Consider the following 12,396-nt stretch of genomic DNA (forward strand, 5'->3'; position numbering starts at 1 on the left):
AAATGAGACTTGTTTTAAATGAGACTTGTGTTTTCTTTTACTTTTCATGTTCTGGCAAGCTGTGTACCTTGTTTTCATAGCTCCAGAGTGCGCAAATAAGAAAGACATAATATTTCATAGCTGAAAAGTTGGAAGGAAACAGGGTTAAGAAAAGCTGGGGAATGAGCAACCAGGTGGCAGAAATTAAAATATTATTAAAATAACTGATGTTTAATAGATAAGAGTTCAAAAGGGAATAATCAAGGTCAGAGAGTAGTGCTACCCAAATCCTCTGTGCATTAATACAAATTTATTGGAATCATCTTAGGAAAATAGTGTAAGGAAATTTCAGAGAATTGAGATATTTAAAACCCAATAAGGACCAAAAAGGTCATACATACTATTGACAGAAACTATTGAAGACATCATGACTGTTAAATTCCTCTCTAGCATTTGTCAATATTGCTTATTTTTGTTTTATTTTGTTTAATTGCAGGGTGGGTGGGGGAAGTCCTGCTTTTCTATTAATGTTTTCTACTAAGCTTCATTCATCCTTAAAAACCTTTTGTCCTACTGCCATTATACAATGAATTTCAATCTCTACAAGAAAGCAGGGCTTGTTTTGAAAATTCAAACAGTTGGGAAATCATTTTTATTTAAAAATTAAAATTTGAAGCTTGAAAAGAAAATCAACCAAAGTCTTCCTTGAGCGAGAAAGAACTTTTGAAAGAAGTATTTGAAACTGCTGGAATATTCACACAAATGCCGAGAAAGGAAGGATCATGACAGATCATGGATTTGACAACTCCAGAATAATAGCTGTGGAGAGCTTTTACATTCAATGAAAACTTGAGTCTCTAGAGGGTTTCCATCTCTTCCTTCTTGTCTTTCTTCCCTCTATTCTTTCCCCCATTTTCTTCTTTTATTTCTTTAACAACTTTATTGAGATATAATTCACATATTTCTTTTGTTTGGGGTTCTGACAAACTATGCATCTTGTTTCCTAACTATAGGGCTTAACAATTTAAAGTGTACATTTTCAGTGGCTTTCAGTATATTCACATGGCTGTGCAACCATTATCACAGTCTTTTTTTATTTCTTAGTTTATTATTATATTTATTGTTTGAGAGACAAGATCTTGCCATGTTATGCAGGCTGGCCTGGAACTTACAATGTCCTGCCTCAGCCTCCTTAGTAGCTGGGACTATAGGTACATGCTACCATGTCAGGCTTCATAATCTAGTTTTAGTATTTCATCTTCCTCCAACAGAAATTTCATAGTTATTAATAGTCACTACCCATTTACCTTAACAGTAGGCAGCCATCATCCCACTTTCTGTCTCAATTATGGACACTTTATATTAACAGGATCATATAAACATGTTGTCTTTTGTATCTAATTTCTTTCATTTAATATAAAGTTTTTAAAATTCATCCATGTTGTAGAAGGTATCAGGACTTATTTTCTTTTTATTGCCAAATAATATTCGATTTTATGAATTTTCCAGATTTTATTTATCGATTCATCAACAGATAGATATTTAGGTTGTTTCTGCTTTTTGGCTACTATGAATAATGCTGCTATTAATGTTTATGCTAAAGTTTTGTACAGAATACATGTTTTCATTAGTTTAGATTATAAATCTAAGTGGAATTTCTGGGACACAGGATAATTCAGTTTAACTTGTAGTGGAACTGCTAGACTTTTTCAAAGAGCCTGTATCATTTTACAATTCCATCAACAATGAATAATGTAATAAATACTCCACATCTTTGCCAATTTTTTCTTTCCTTTTGCTGTTCCACAGAAGTTTCTGTCTCTCTTTTCTTCTAACTTGTTTTTATTATATATATATTTGTCTTTTTTTTGTCTTTTATTATATATATATTTGTCTTTTTTATTATATATATATTTGTCTTTTTAGTTGTTATTGAACACAATACCTTTAGTTTATTTTTATGTGGTACTGAGGATCGAACCCAGTGCCCCGCACATGCTAGGTGAGCACTGTATCTACCACTGAGCCACAACCTCAGCCCTTATGTTATTCTTTCTACCTTAGTCTGTTCATTTCTTCTCAGATCACATTTCTTATCCCTCTTCCAAGCTCCCTTTATATTCCCTTTTAGTTACAGGTTTTAAAACAAAAACAGGCCTTAGTAAAATTATTCACAAGTTTCCCGATTACCTGCTCTCTGAACTTTGAAATCATATAGTATTTCCCTCTCCAGGTCTCCTTCATCTTATCAGTCCACCTCTGACTTGTTTTCCCTATGTGTCTCTGCATTTCCCTAATCCATCCTACCTCAGGCATTCAATATATTTTCCCTGTACAATTATAGGAGACATTAACTGGTCTCTATTTCCAGATATGTTGTCACTAATTGAATTATCTTTTAAGCATAAATTCTGATGATGTGATTTTCTTTATTCAAAAACCTTATGTTCTCATATAGGCTGTAAACTCTTTTACCTAAAAGTACAATAAATAATTATAGATATCTCATTATGTACTAAAAACTGTGATCACTGCCAGGAAAACTGTCACGAAGAGCACAGACAAGATCCCTGCTGTCATGGAGCTCATAGTTATTAGAGGAGACCAAAATGAACCAATAAAAATAATCAGTTTTGACAGGTGAAAGTAAAATTCATCAATGCGTGACTGAAACCAGAGGCTGGGGGCTGGGAGTATGGGGTGCTAGACTTAAGTAGCAGGAGTCATCCATGAAGAAATGTCATTTGAGCTGAGAGGTGAATTGGAAGGAAACAGGCTTAAGAAAAGCTGGGGAATGAGCAACCAGGAGGCAGAAAGTTCTGAGAGCAGGACAAGAGTGAGCTTGTTGAATTTCTTCAGTAAATGAAGCCAATGTGGCTGAACTGCAGTGAGTTCCAGGAAGGGTGGGGGAAGTTGGCCACAAAGGATCAGATCTCAGGGGCTCTGAGAGGTAAAGGCAAGGTGATACTAATTCTAAAAAATCCATTGGGTAGCTTTAAATGAGTGAGAGAGGTGAATGTAATTTACTTGTTTAAAAGAAAGTTCTTTCATTTGCTGAGTTGAACTGACTTTAGTGCTCTTAATGCACAGAGCTTCCCTTCACCTGTGCTATTATGTTCCTTACATTCACCCAACCTAGTGCTTTGCTCACAACACCTCCTCCATCTGAAATACCCACTCTCCTCTTTCCCCGGCTGCCTGCATTAACATTTCTGGAAATCTTTCAATGTGCTGTTCTAATGCCTTCTCCTTATTTTAAGAGCCATTTCCTTTCATGGATCCTGCACAGTTAACTCTCTTGAAGTTTTCTGTTATTTTTTGTTGCTCCTCATATTATCATATTGGTCATGTCCTGTCTTCTGTTCTGTATACTTGTGTCACTGAGCTTCCCCTTCTATCTACTTTAAGCTGCTCAGTCCCATAGTTAGGCCCTATATCTTGTCATTACCAATAGCTTCAATTTTTCCATAATATAAACCTTTACCGAGGTTCCACTTACTACTGCCTTATACCTTGTTTTTAGTCCTAGTGGGCCTTTAACTCATTGATCCTACCACCTTTGCACTCTATCTCTCTCATTACTCTCAAGTCAGTATCACTCTTCTTTCCTAGCATAAATCCCATGGGCTCTCATTATACTCATTGTCTGACATACAACCTCAGACCCACACTCTCTTGCTCTGAATCACTTTGAAAAGGAAAGTCAAGAATTAAGACAATTATCTAGATAATTAAGATGAAAAGCTGGAACATTCTCTTAATTGCCAGATAGTTTTCTTGATGTTCCACTGATCTGCATATTGTTGTCTCTTTGGGATCTGTCTCCTATTAGGATTATTATCTAGGTTGATGTTTTCTTTTGAGCAAGAACAAGACTGATAGTTGCCTATTTACTCCTTTGCATTTTCCTGCTGAGCTTTATTAAGATATTGACAAAAGTTGTATATATTTAAGGTATATAATATGACGTTTGATATATGTATACATTGTGAAATTACTACCACAAACAAGCTAATTAACATTTCTAGTGCTCCATAGAGTTGCCATTTTTATGTGTGTATGGTGAGAACAATTATTACTTACTCTGCAGAAAATTTTAATGATATAATACAGTATAAGTCCTATATTGTATATTAGATTTACTGAACATTGAGCACTCTAATGTGCCAGACATATAAGAAAGATGTTTGAAGACAATGAGCTAATACACTATTCTAATTATCAATGGGTTCTGGGGAAAATAAGTAATAATGATATTCAACCTCTTTCATCCAATTTGGCAACTCTCACAAAATGTTGAAGAGAAAGTAGGCAAGATTTCTTCCATGTTACTTTTTTTTCTTAAAGGTGGTTGAAGCAGCCTTACTAGCTCTCCAAGAGGTTGTGTATGTGATAGGAAGAACCTGGGTTATTTTCAGACAGGATTCCTTAGTACTCACAAGAGGTGTGACCTAGCCGCACATGTCAGTGCCTGAGGTTATTTTGTAAAAATGGAGATAATCTCTTTAAGGCTGTTGTGAGAAAGAAGATATGGGAAGTGTTCCCTCAATGTTAGCAATCATCAGACTTGATTAAAGAAGTATCTGTGACTGATTGAACCGTGGAATAGAATTTGATGGTTTTAAAAAGTTTAACAGTTGATAGCTGCTCTGATCAAGATGGATAAGCCATAAAAAAAGGGCTGGGGATGTGGCTCAAGCGGTAGCACGCTCGTCTGGCATGCATGCGGCCAGGATTCGATCATCAGCACCACATACCAACAAAGATGTTATGTCCGCCGATAACTAAAAAAAATAAATCTTCAAAATTCTCTCTCTCTTTCTCTCTCTCTCTCTCTTAAAAAAAAAAAAAGTCTTTCTCATTTTGGAGTTTCCTGTCAACATTGTAATCAAGGGATCTCTGTCTAGATAATTCTTTTATCCCCACTTTCCTCTTACTCACCCTTGCATTTTAGTGGCAAGATACCAGCCAGAGGGTGACTGTTACCTCAGCTAAACATAAACGTCATTTGCATACATCTGATAAGCTATCCTAATTGGTGGGAACTCTTTCTGCCTGATGCATTTGCGTGGTGTAATCGGAGCCTCTTAAGAGAGGTTTTCTGTCTTAAGGCCCCAGAAAAGGAAGGGAGTGGTCTTTTACTCAAGGTTGCCCCACCTTATTTCAAACAGGTTTGAGAGAACAACAGGTGAGGTATAGAGGTAAAGCATAGGTTGTACTACTAATAATAACAATGATAATTAGTAGCTTTCATTTATGAAGCACTTTACAGTTTATAAAGTACTTAACATGCTCCATAACTCTTGATTTACCCAACAACTATGTGAAATTCATATGGTAAATATTGTTATGCCCATTTTTCAATTGAGGCTATTAAGGCTAAAGAAAATTTCCCAAGAAAGTAAGAGCAATATCTAATGGATCCCACCTAAATTCCATATCTTCTGTTTATTAATACTTTCCTTTGTACTTTCTAATGCAAAATTACCACTCCAAAGGGACACATTAGAAAAACAGAAGCTTGCAAACTGGGAATAAGTTTTGCTGAGCAGAATTATACTAAGACATAATTTTATTATTTTCAGTAGATTTGAAAGAATTCCAAACTTATGAAAGTGATGGATGGTCAAAAGTAAGAGCACTAGTATTGTCTGTGGTTGTCATGGCAATCAAGGATATCTGCTGGGGCTGCTCAGCAGACCTTGAGAGAGAGGCAGGCCTTGGTCACATGGTATATGTCTTAAGAGAGTGAGGACACTGTCTAGACAGTGACCTTCAGGTCACCCCCAAAAGGAGGATGCTAGGAAATATTTATTCCTTTTGAAGAAGCTAAAACCTTTTAGGGAAGAAAATTAGTTCACTTGCAAACAGAACACAAGAAGCTATTCTTTGGGGTTTGTTCTCAAAATTCTGAATAGGAATCCAAATGAAAAAATATGGTAAAAATATAGTCAGGAAAAAATTTTAAAAATGACTTGGGACAGTGGGTACCAACAAATTTTAGAGTTTTCCTGTGGATGGGAAGAGGGAGACAAGTCATCTATGAATGTGAGGTTGATAGAGAAATTTATTTTCTTCTGGTTTGGAGAGTTTAAAATATACTTTAAATGACAAAAACTAACCAGCAGATATTCTGAAGTTAGGAAGGGCATTGGGTGCAGAGCATTTTTAATGTTCATGAATTATAAACTATTAGTTTCACTGATATGAAATTTATCTTCTATGTAGTTTAAAAGTGGTCATATATAAACTGGGTGCAGTGACACAGACCTGTAATTCCAGCAACTTGGGAGGCTGAGAAAGGAGGATTATACATTCAAGGCCAGCCTGGCAACTTAGCAAGACCTTGTCTCAAAAAACAAACAAACAAACAAACAAAAAAACAATAAAAAAAGGCTGGGGATGTAGTTTAGTGGTTAAGCACCCGTGGGCTCAATTCTCTCTATCAAGAAAAAAAAAAGTAGTCATATATTGACATTTTCATCTGACCCAATCTAATAAATTGGGGAAACTTGTATAACTGTAAGGTCCTCTTGAAAATATGAGTAAAAATGTGAGCAGATAGGTTTGTTGGTTTGATGTGAGGAAGTTGAAGGCATTTTTATCTAGTTGATCAACAACTTTATTTCTTTGAAGTAGTAGAATATGAGACAGCAGGTGATGGGAACTGGAAATTTTAGGAAGATAGAGAAGTTGGAATAGCGTGAATGATGAAAGAGAAATTGGCAAGAGAACTTATTGGAGTTCATGATACCAATAAAGAATTTGTTTAAATAAGGAAACTAAGAATCACAAGAGAAACAAAGATGTGTGTGGATATGTGTACAAATGTGTGTGTGTGTACATGTGTGTATGTGTGTGTGTGTATTGAGGGTGGCAGCTGATACATATAAGGAATTTAAAAATTAGAAGAATAAGTGAGTTTTTAAAAACTCTGGACCATTAGAAGCAAGACTGTAAGAAGGAAGTTTGGAACTGTGATAGAAATCCAAAGTTATGATTCAGATACAATCATTTCCAGTCATGACAACTACAGGGTGGGGATATGAGAGTAGTGTTTGAATAGATTATACAGATGAGAACATCAAGGAAATAAATGACTAGGTTATTGTGTACCTACCACAGGCACTGATGCTACCTAGGGCAAATGTAGGAATTGGAGTGGAAAAGGAGTTTGGGAAGGAAGTGCAAAAGTCTTCAATAAATAGGGGGCATAACCGGGGCCGGTGGGGGGGGGCGGCTAACAGGTTAACATTGAGCAAGGACAGTAAAATTATATGAACCTCAAAATAGATAATTTTACAAGGCTGTAGAGAGTAATGGTCAATGACAAGGATAGCAAAGATCAAACACTCAACCAAGAAGTTATCTTGAATTCTTGGGAGAATGAAAAACACTTATGTGAGAAGGCCATAAAGAATTATATCCTGATCCAGGCACAGTGGTGCACACCAGTATTCCCAGCAGCTTGGGAATCGAGAGGCATGAGGATGGAGAGTTCAAAGCCAGCTTCAGCAACAGGGAGGCACTAAGCAACTCAGTGAGACCTGTCTCTAAATAAAATACAAAATAGGGATGGGAATGTGGCTTAGTGGTTGAGTGCCCCTGAGTTCAATCCCTGGTATCAAAAAAAAAAAATTATGTCCTGAGGAAAGAACTATATTTCAGTTGTTCAGGGGATTACTATAGGGAGTAGTCAATGAAACAAAGAAATTTATCATGTAGAGTAGTTTGTTAATCATGGAATGGCATTTCAGGAATTGTGAAATTGTTTATGCAGAAAAGAATTTGTCTTTAGGAGCCAATTTTGACTAGGCAAACATTATCCAGGGGGATATTTATTACTAAGATAATAATGATTATCATATATGGATAAGTGTAATACTGACTTCAATTCTATTGAAAATTTTTAAAAAATGAATACATTAAAGTATTTTCATGACACTTTCCTGTAAAAATACCTAATCACAAATTAACACAGATATGTTTGTGTCTTATTTAAAAATATATGTGAATATACATATGTACATTCATATGTATATGTGTGTATATATATATATATATATATATATATATATATATATTCTGATATAGTTACAGTTGCATTTTTAAACTTGAAATAATGCTAATTCAGCAATATTAATTACTCTTGTTTGGTTTGGGTCCATCTTCTCATTTTTCATCTAGTGCTACACGGACACTACTGAACTCCTATGACCCAAGGCCCTATCATAAAAGACAAGGGAAGTTTCTCACATGGCAAATTTGGTCTCTAGATTTAAATTACTAGATCCTGTGTTCTACATTTATACCTTTTTCACTTGACAAAATCTTTTTATGTCTGTTGTTAAATCAACAATCTTGATTTTTAATAATCTATATGGAAAATAAATTAAAATTCACTTCTTGGGTGTTACTATATGAAAAGAGACTCTAATATTTCTATATGAGGAAAAGAGAAATGTAAAATTACTCCAACCTTTATTGTAGAAATGAAATCATCTTAAGAGTCTATATTATAGTTACTCATTTTTAGGAAAGCAAATAAGAATTAGATGCTATCAATGTATTTATGCTTATTGACATCATTTTAAATACAAAATGGTTTCCTAGAAAATGAATAAAATATTTCTACATAAAATGTAGCCATAAAAATGGTATAAAATCTATTTGTGTGAAATGGATGAGACCCAAACAACCAGGAGATGCATTGTTCAATGGAAATTAGTCTAAATAAATTTGAAGAACAATTAAGTAATGCCCTAAAATGTGTGCCAAACATTGTACTCAATACTGGCATGTACAACAAAAAATAAGATAATATTTTCTTCACATTACTCTCAGGTGACAAAAACTAATAAAGATCTGTTTGTGTGTTCCAAATGGAGAAAACCCTCCGAAGCACTGATTATTTATGGGAAGAGGAGAAATGGCTTTTCAACACCTCTGCACCCATCCTCACAACTTCACCCTTCACTTCCCTCTGAACCACAAAAAGGAAAACAAACCTGACACTGCAAAAATATATTATGTGAGCATACTAATTATATAACTAGAAAGTAAGACTGGAATTTCCAAGAATCTTTGCCCTGGAGAGGACAGTTTTGAAAATTTTGAAATAGAAGCTAACAGAAATATACAAGCCTAAATGATTGCCAGGCCTATTAACTAGATATAGGTCTTCTGCTTTCCCAGAGTTTTATTTCACTCCATTTCCCCAGTTTCCTTCCTTTTATGTCACTAACACTTGTCTGTCTACCTTTCTTGTGAATTTATTTGACCTTTATCTAGTTGTAGTACAAAATTAATATTTAGATAAGTCCTAATAGAAACATAATTATTGCATGTCTCTCAGGACAAGAATGACTCCTGGTACGTAATAGTACTTGAATCAATGCACAACTGTGAAAGAGAAAATGGATTAATTAAATTATTTTTATTGATATGGCATCATTATTTTTCCCCCTATGGATTAGAGATCCTTTTAAGTAAAAATAGAAAGATGTTTTTCTTTTAACAAAATAAACCTTAATTTGTGGTGAAAAAAGAAGAGCAGGTAGAAAGGGAAACATTTTGTATTATCTATTTATTTTATTTTTTAATTGGTGCATTATATTATACATAAAAGATTCCTTGTGGTATATTCATGCATGCATGTAAGATACTTTGGTCAATTTCACAAAAGGAGAACATCTTAGATCATTTGGAAGAATAAAATTAACTCTTAAGAAGATTGTGGTCTGAAAATCCACTTGTTTCATTGAATTTTATATACAAATATCCATTTATTAATAATGAAGAAAAATGCAATAACTCTGCTTATAAACCATTAAAAAAACATCTGAAATTCCCTCATTATCCTGAGTAGGTTTTACTAATTTATTTCATATTTGTAGGTGAAGAACTAATGTTCAATAATGTCAAAAAATATTTTTAAAAATGCAGAATGCATCATAAAGGAAAATGAGGGCTAAAATATGTTTAAGGTATATTTCTATAGATTTCAAAATCTATTAATTTACAAGAATCTTGCAATTATATTTACTTCTCACTTTTTATATGCTTATATAAAATTATTCTTATATTATTTCTTAATTTTTAAATTTTAAATAGCAAAGTACATCTTTAAATTAAAATTCTATTTTTTGAGTTTCAGTTATATTTATCAGTTTCAGAATGGGATTAAATACAATATTTCCTATACATCTGGATATTTCCTTTCTTTTTCATGAACCAATTTAATGCACAATTTAGGAAGATCACAAATAGTATTACATGTTCTAAACTCTTGAGTAAACTTGAGAAACACTTCCTTCCTTGTGCCATTTCACTGCTATAAACTTACAAATACATGCCTGGCTCTGTTTTTCCTCTCTCTCTGTCTCTCTGATTATCTCATTGTCACATTAAACTTTTCAATTAAAATTCAACAGTAAATTAAATTTTAAACTGATCCAATATTAAGTTTTTAAAACTTAAATGTAAAAATCATTAGCATAGCTTCCTGATAGAGTATTATTACTATGGCATTTTCTCTAATAAAAGAGCAAAAATGATTAGATTGCCAACTCAAAATAATTTCCAATTTGCATTGGCAACCACAAATATTAAAAAAAATCTTTCAAACATGAAATAAAATTAAACTTACTGATACATCACACACTGTTGAGAATGTAAACTCCTCCACCACCACTGTGCTGCTTTGTGATTTCTCGTCAAATGAGTAGTATCCCAGGTACTCTTTCATACTTGTAAGCTGACTGAAGTTAAGAATACTTAAGGATTTAAAAAAAAACTAGTTTTACAAGTTGGGAAGGGTAAATATTAACCAATAGTATGGTTTGAGGTGAAGACTCACTTGATAAATCTTTGTTACAGGAAGTTAAGAATTTCCTGGTTCTGGCTAATTAAAATTAAGTGAGAAACATTTTCAAGTCTAAACCCTAAGCCACACCCTTTGATGCTTTGAGGAGTTTTGTATTTGCTTTTCAAAAGGTAGCAGTCTTCCTTCTGAGTCAGTGCAAGTCTGATCTCTGGCCCAGCCATCCATCTCTACAGGAGGCAAGTCTGAAATAAAATCAGCTTTCATGAATCTTTAATGCTCTTGACTAGTGCAATAAATAGGACAGTGCTCATTATATCTGGCCCAGTGGTTCATTTGTATCTATTCTAAAGGTGGATTCTTTTTAAGGTGGAAAAAGTAATACATATATTGAACCAACGGTCATCTTAAGGTCTTCATCATCTAATCATCTATGCATGCTCAACTTTTCAGCCACATTATTTATTGTCTACTTTCTTTGAATTAGTCAAGTTCTCTCCATCCAATCTTTTTGTCCCTTTGAGTTTTTGTCTTGCATGTGAAAAAACGTCTTTTCTTTATGTTACAGTCTGCAATTCAAAATCCACTTCACTGTTAGTGTCAATTCATATATTTAATTAGGATCTTTCTGCACTGGCTCCATAGACTGAAAGTCTCTAAGGTAATTTCTCTAGAATGTTCTTTCCTCTAATTACCCTAAACATCACACAACCTGGACAATGCTTTACCCACACTTTTCCTTCAAGGGAGCTTCTAACTTTAGTTTGCTTATTTTAGGGTTTTTGAACACATTTCTTCCATTAGTGAATGATTTGAAAATTAAAGTTGTGATGTCTTCCAAAGCACTTCCTAGTACTCTTGCAAATACTAAGGCATTCTGTACTTATTGAGTCTTTCTGGTCATCATTCTGGCAGTTAATGTTCCCATTTATTTCTCTACTCCTTCATTTGAAAAAATGTTTTTGACAGAACAGGGACAGGTTATAATTACAATTAATAAATTAATATAGAGAGGAAAATATTCAAACTGGCTAATAAATTTAAAATTCTACATTTTTGTCATTTTTCTATTATTGTTTGACAACTTACCATAACCTCTCCATCTAAAAATTATTTATTTTTATTCTATAAATCAGAAGTATAGATAAGTTTGTACAGCTCAAGTTTGTTTTCTGCTTAGGTTCTCAGAAATTGGAAAGAAAATTATATACCTGACTATGGTGAAAAATCACTTCTAAACTCATTCAGCCAAAGGCAGAATTTAGTTCCTTGTAGAAGGAGTAAGGGCCCTCTTTCCTTGCATACTGTGAGTCAGAGCTGTCCTCAGCTTCTACATGCTGCCAATACCAATATGCCTTAACACATGGCCCCTTCAACGAAACAATAGTACATCTTCTCACACTTGGAATTTCTTTTTCTGCTACTAGAAAAAGCATATAATTCTAAATTGCTTTATTTATAACATACTACATTAGACCCATTGGATAAAATCCCTTTTGATTAACTTAAAGTCAATCTATTAGTAACTGCTATGATCTGAACATTTGTGTTCCCCACCTCTGCTGCAAATTTATATGATGAAAAGTTGACCACCA

The sequence above is a fragment of the Marmota flaviventris genome, chromosome 7 (assembly GCF_047511675.1).
Source record: "Marmota flaviventris isolate mMarFla1 chromosome 7, mMarFla1.hap1, whole genome shotgun sequence".
NCBI lineage: Eukaryota > Metazoa > Chordata > Mammalia > Rodentia > Sciuridae > Marmota > Marmota flaviventris.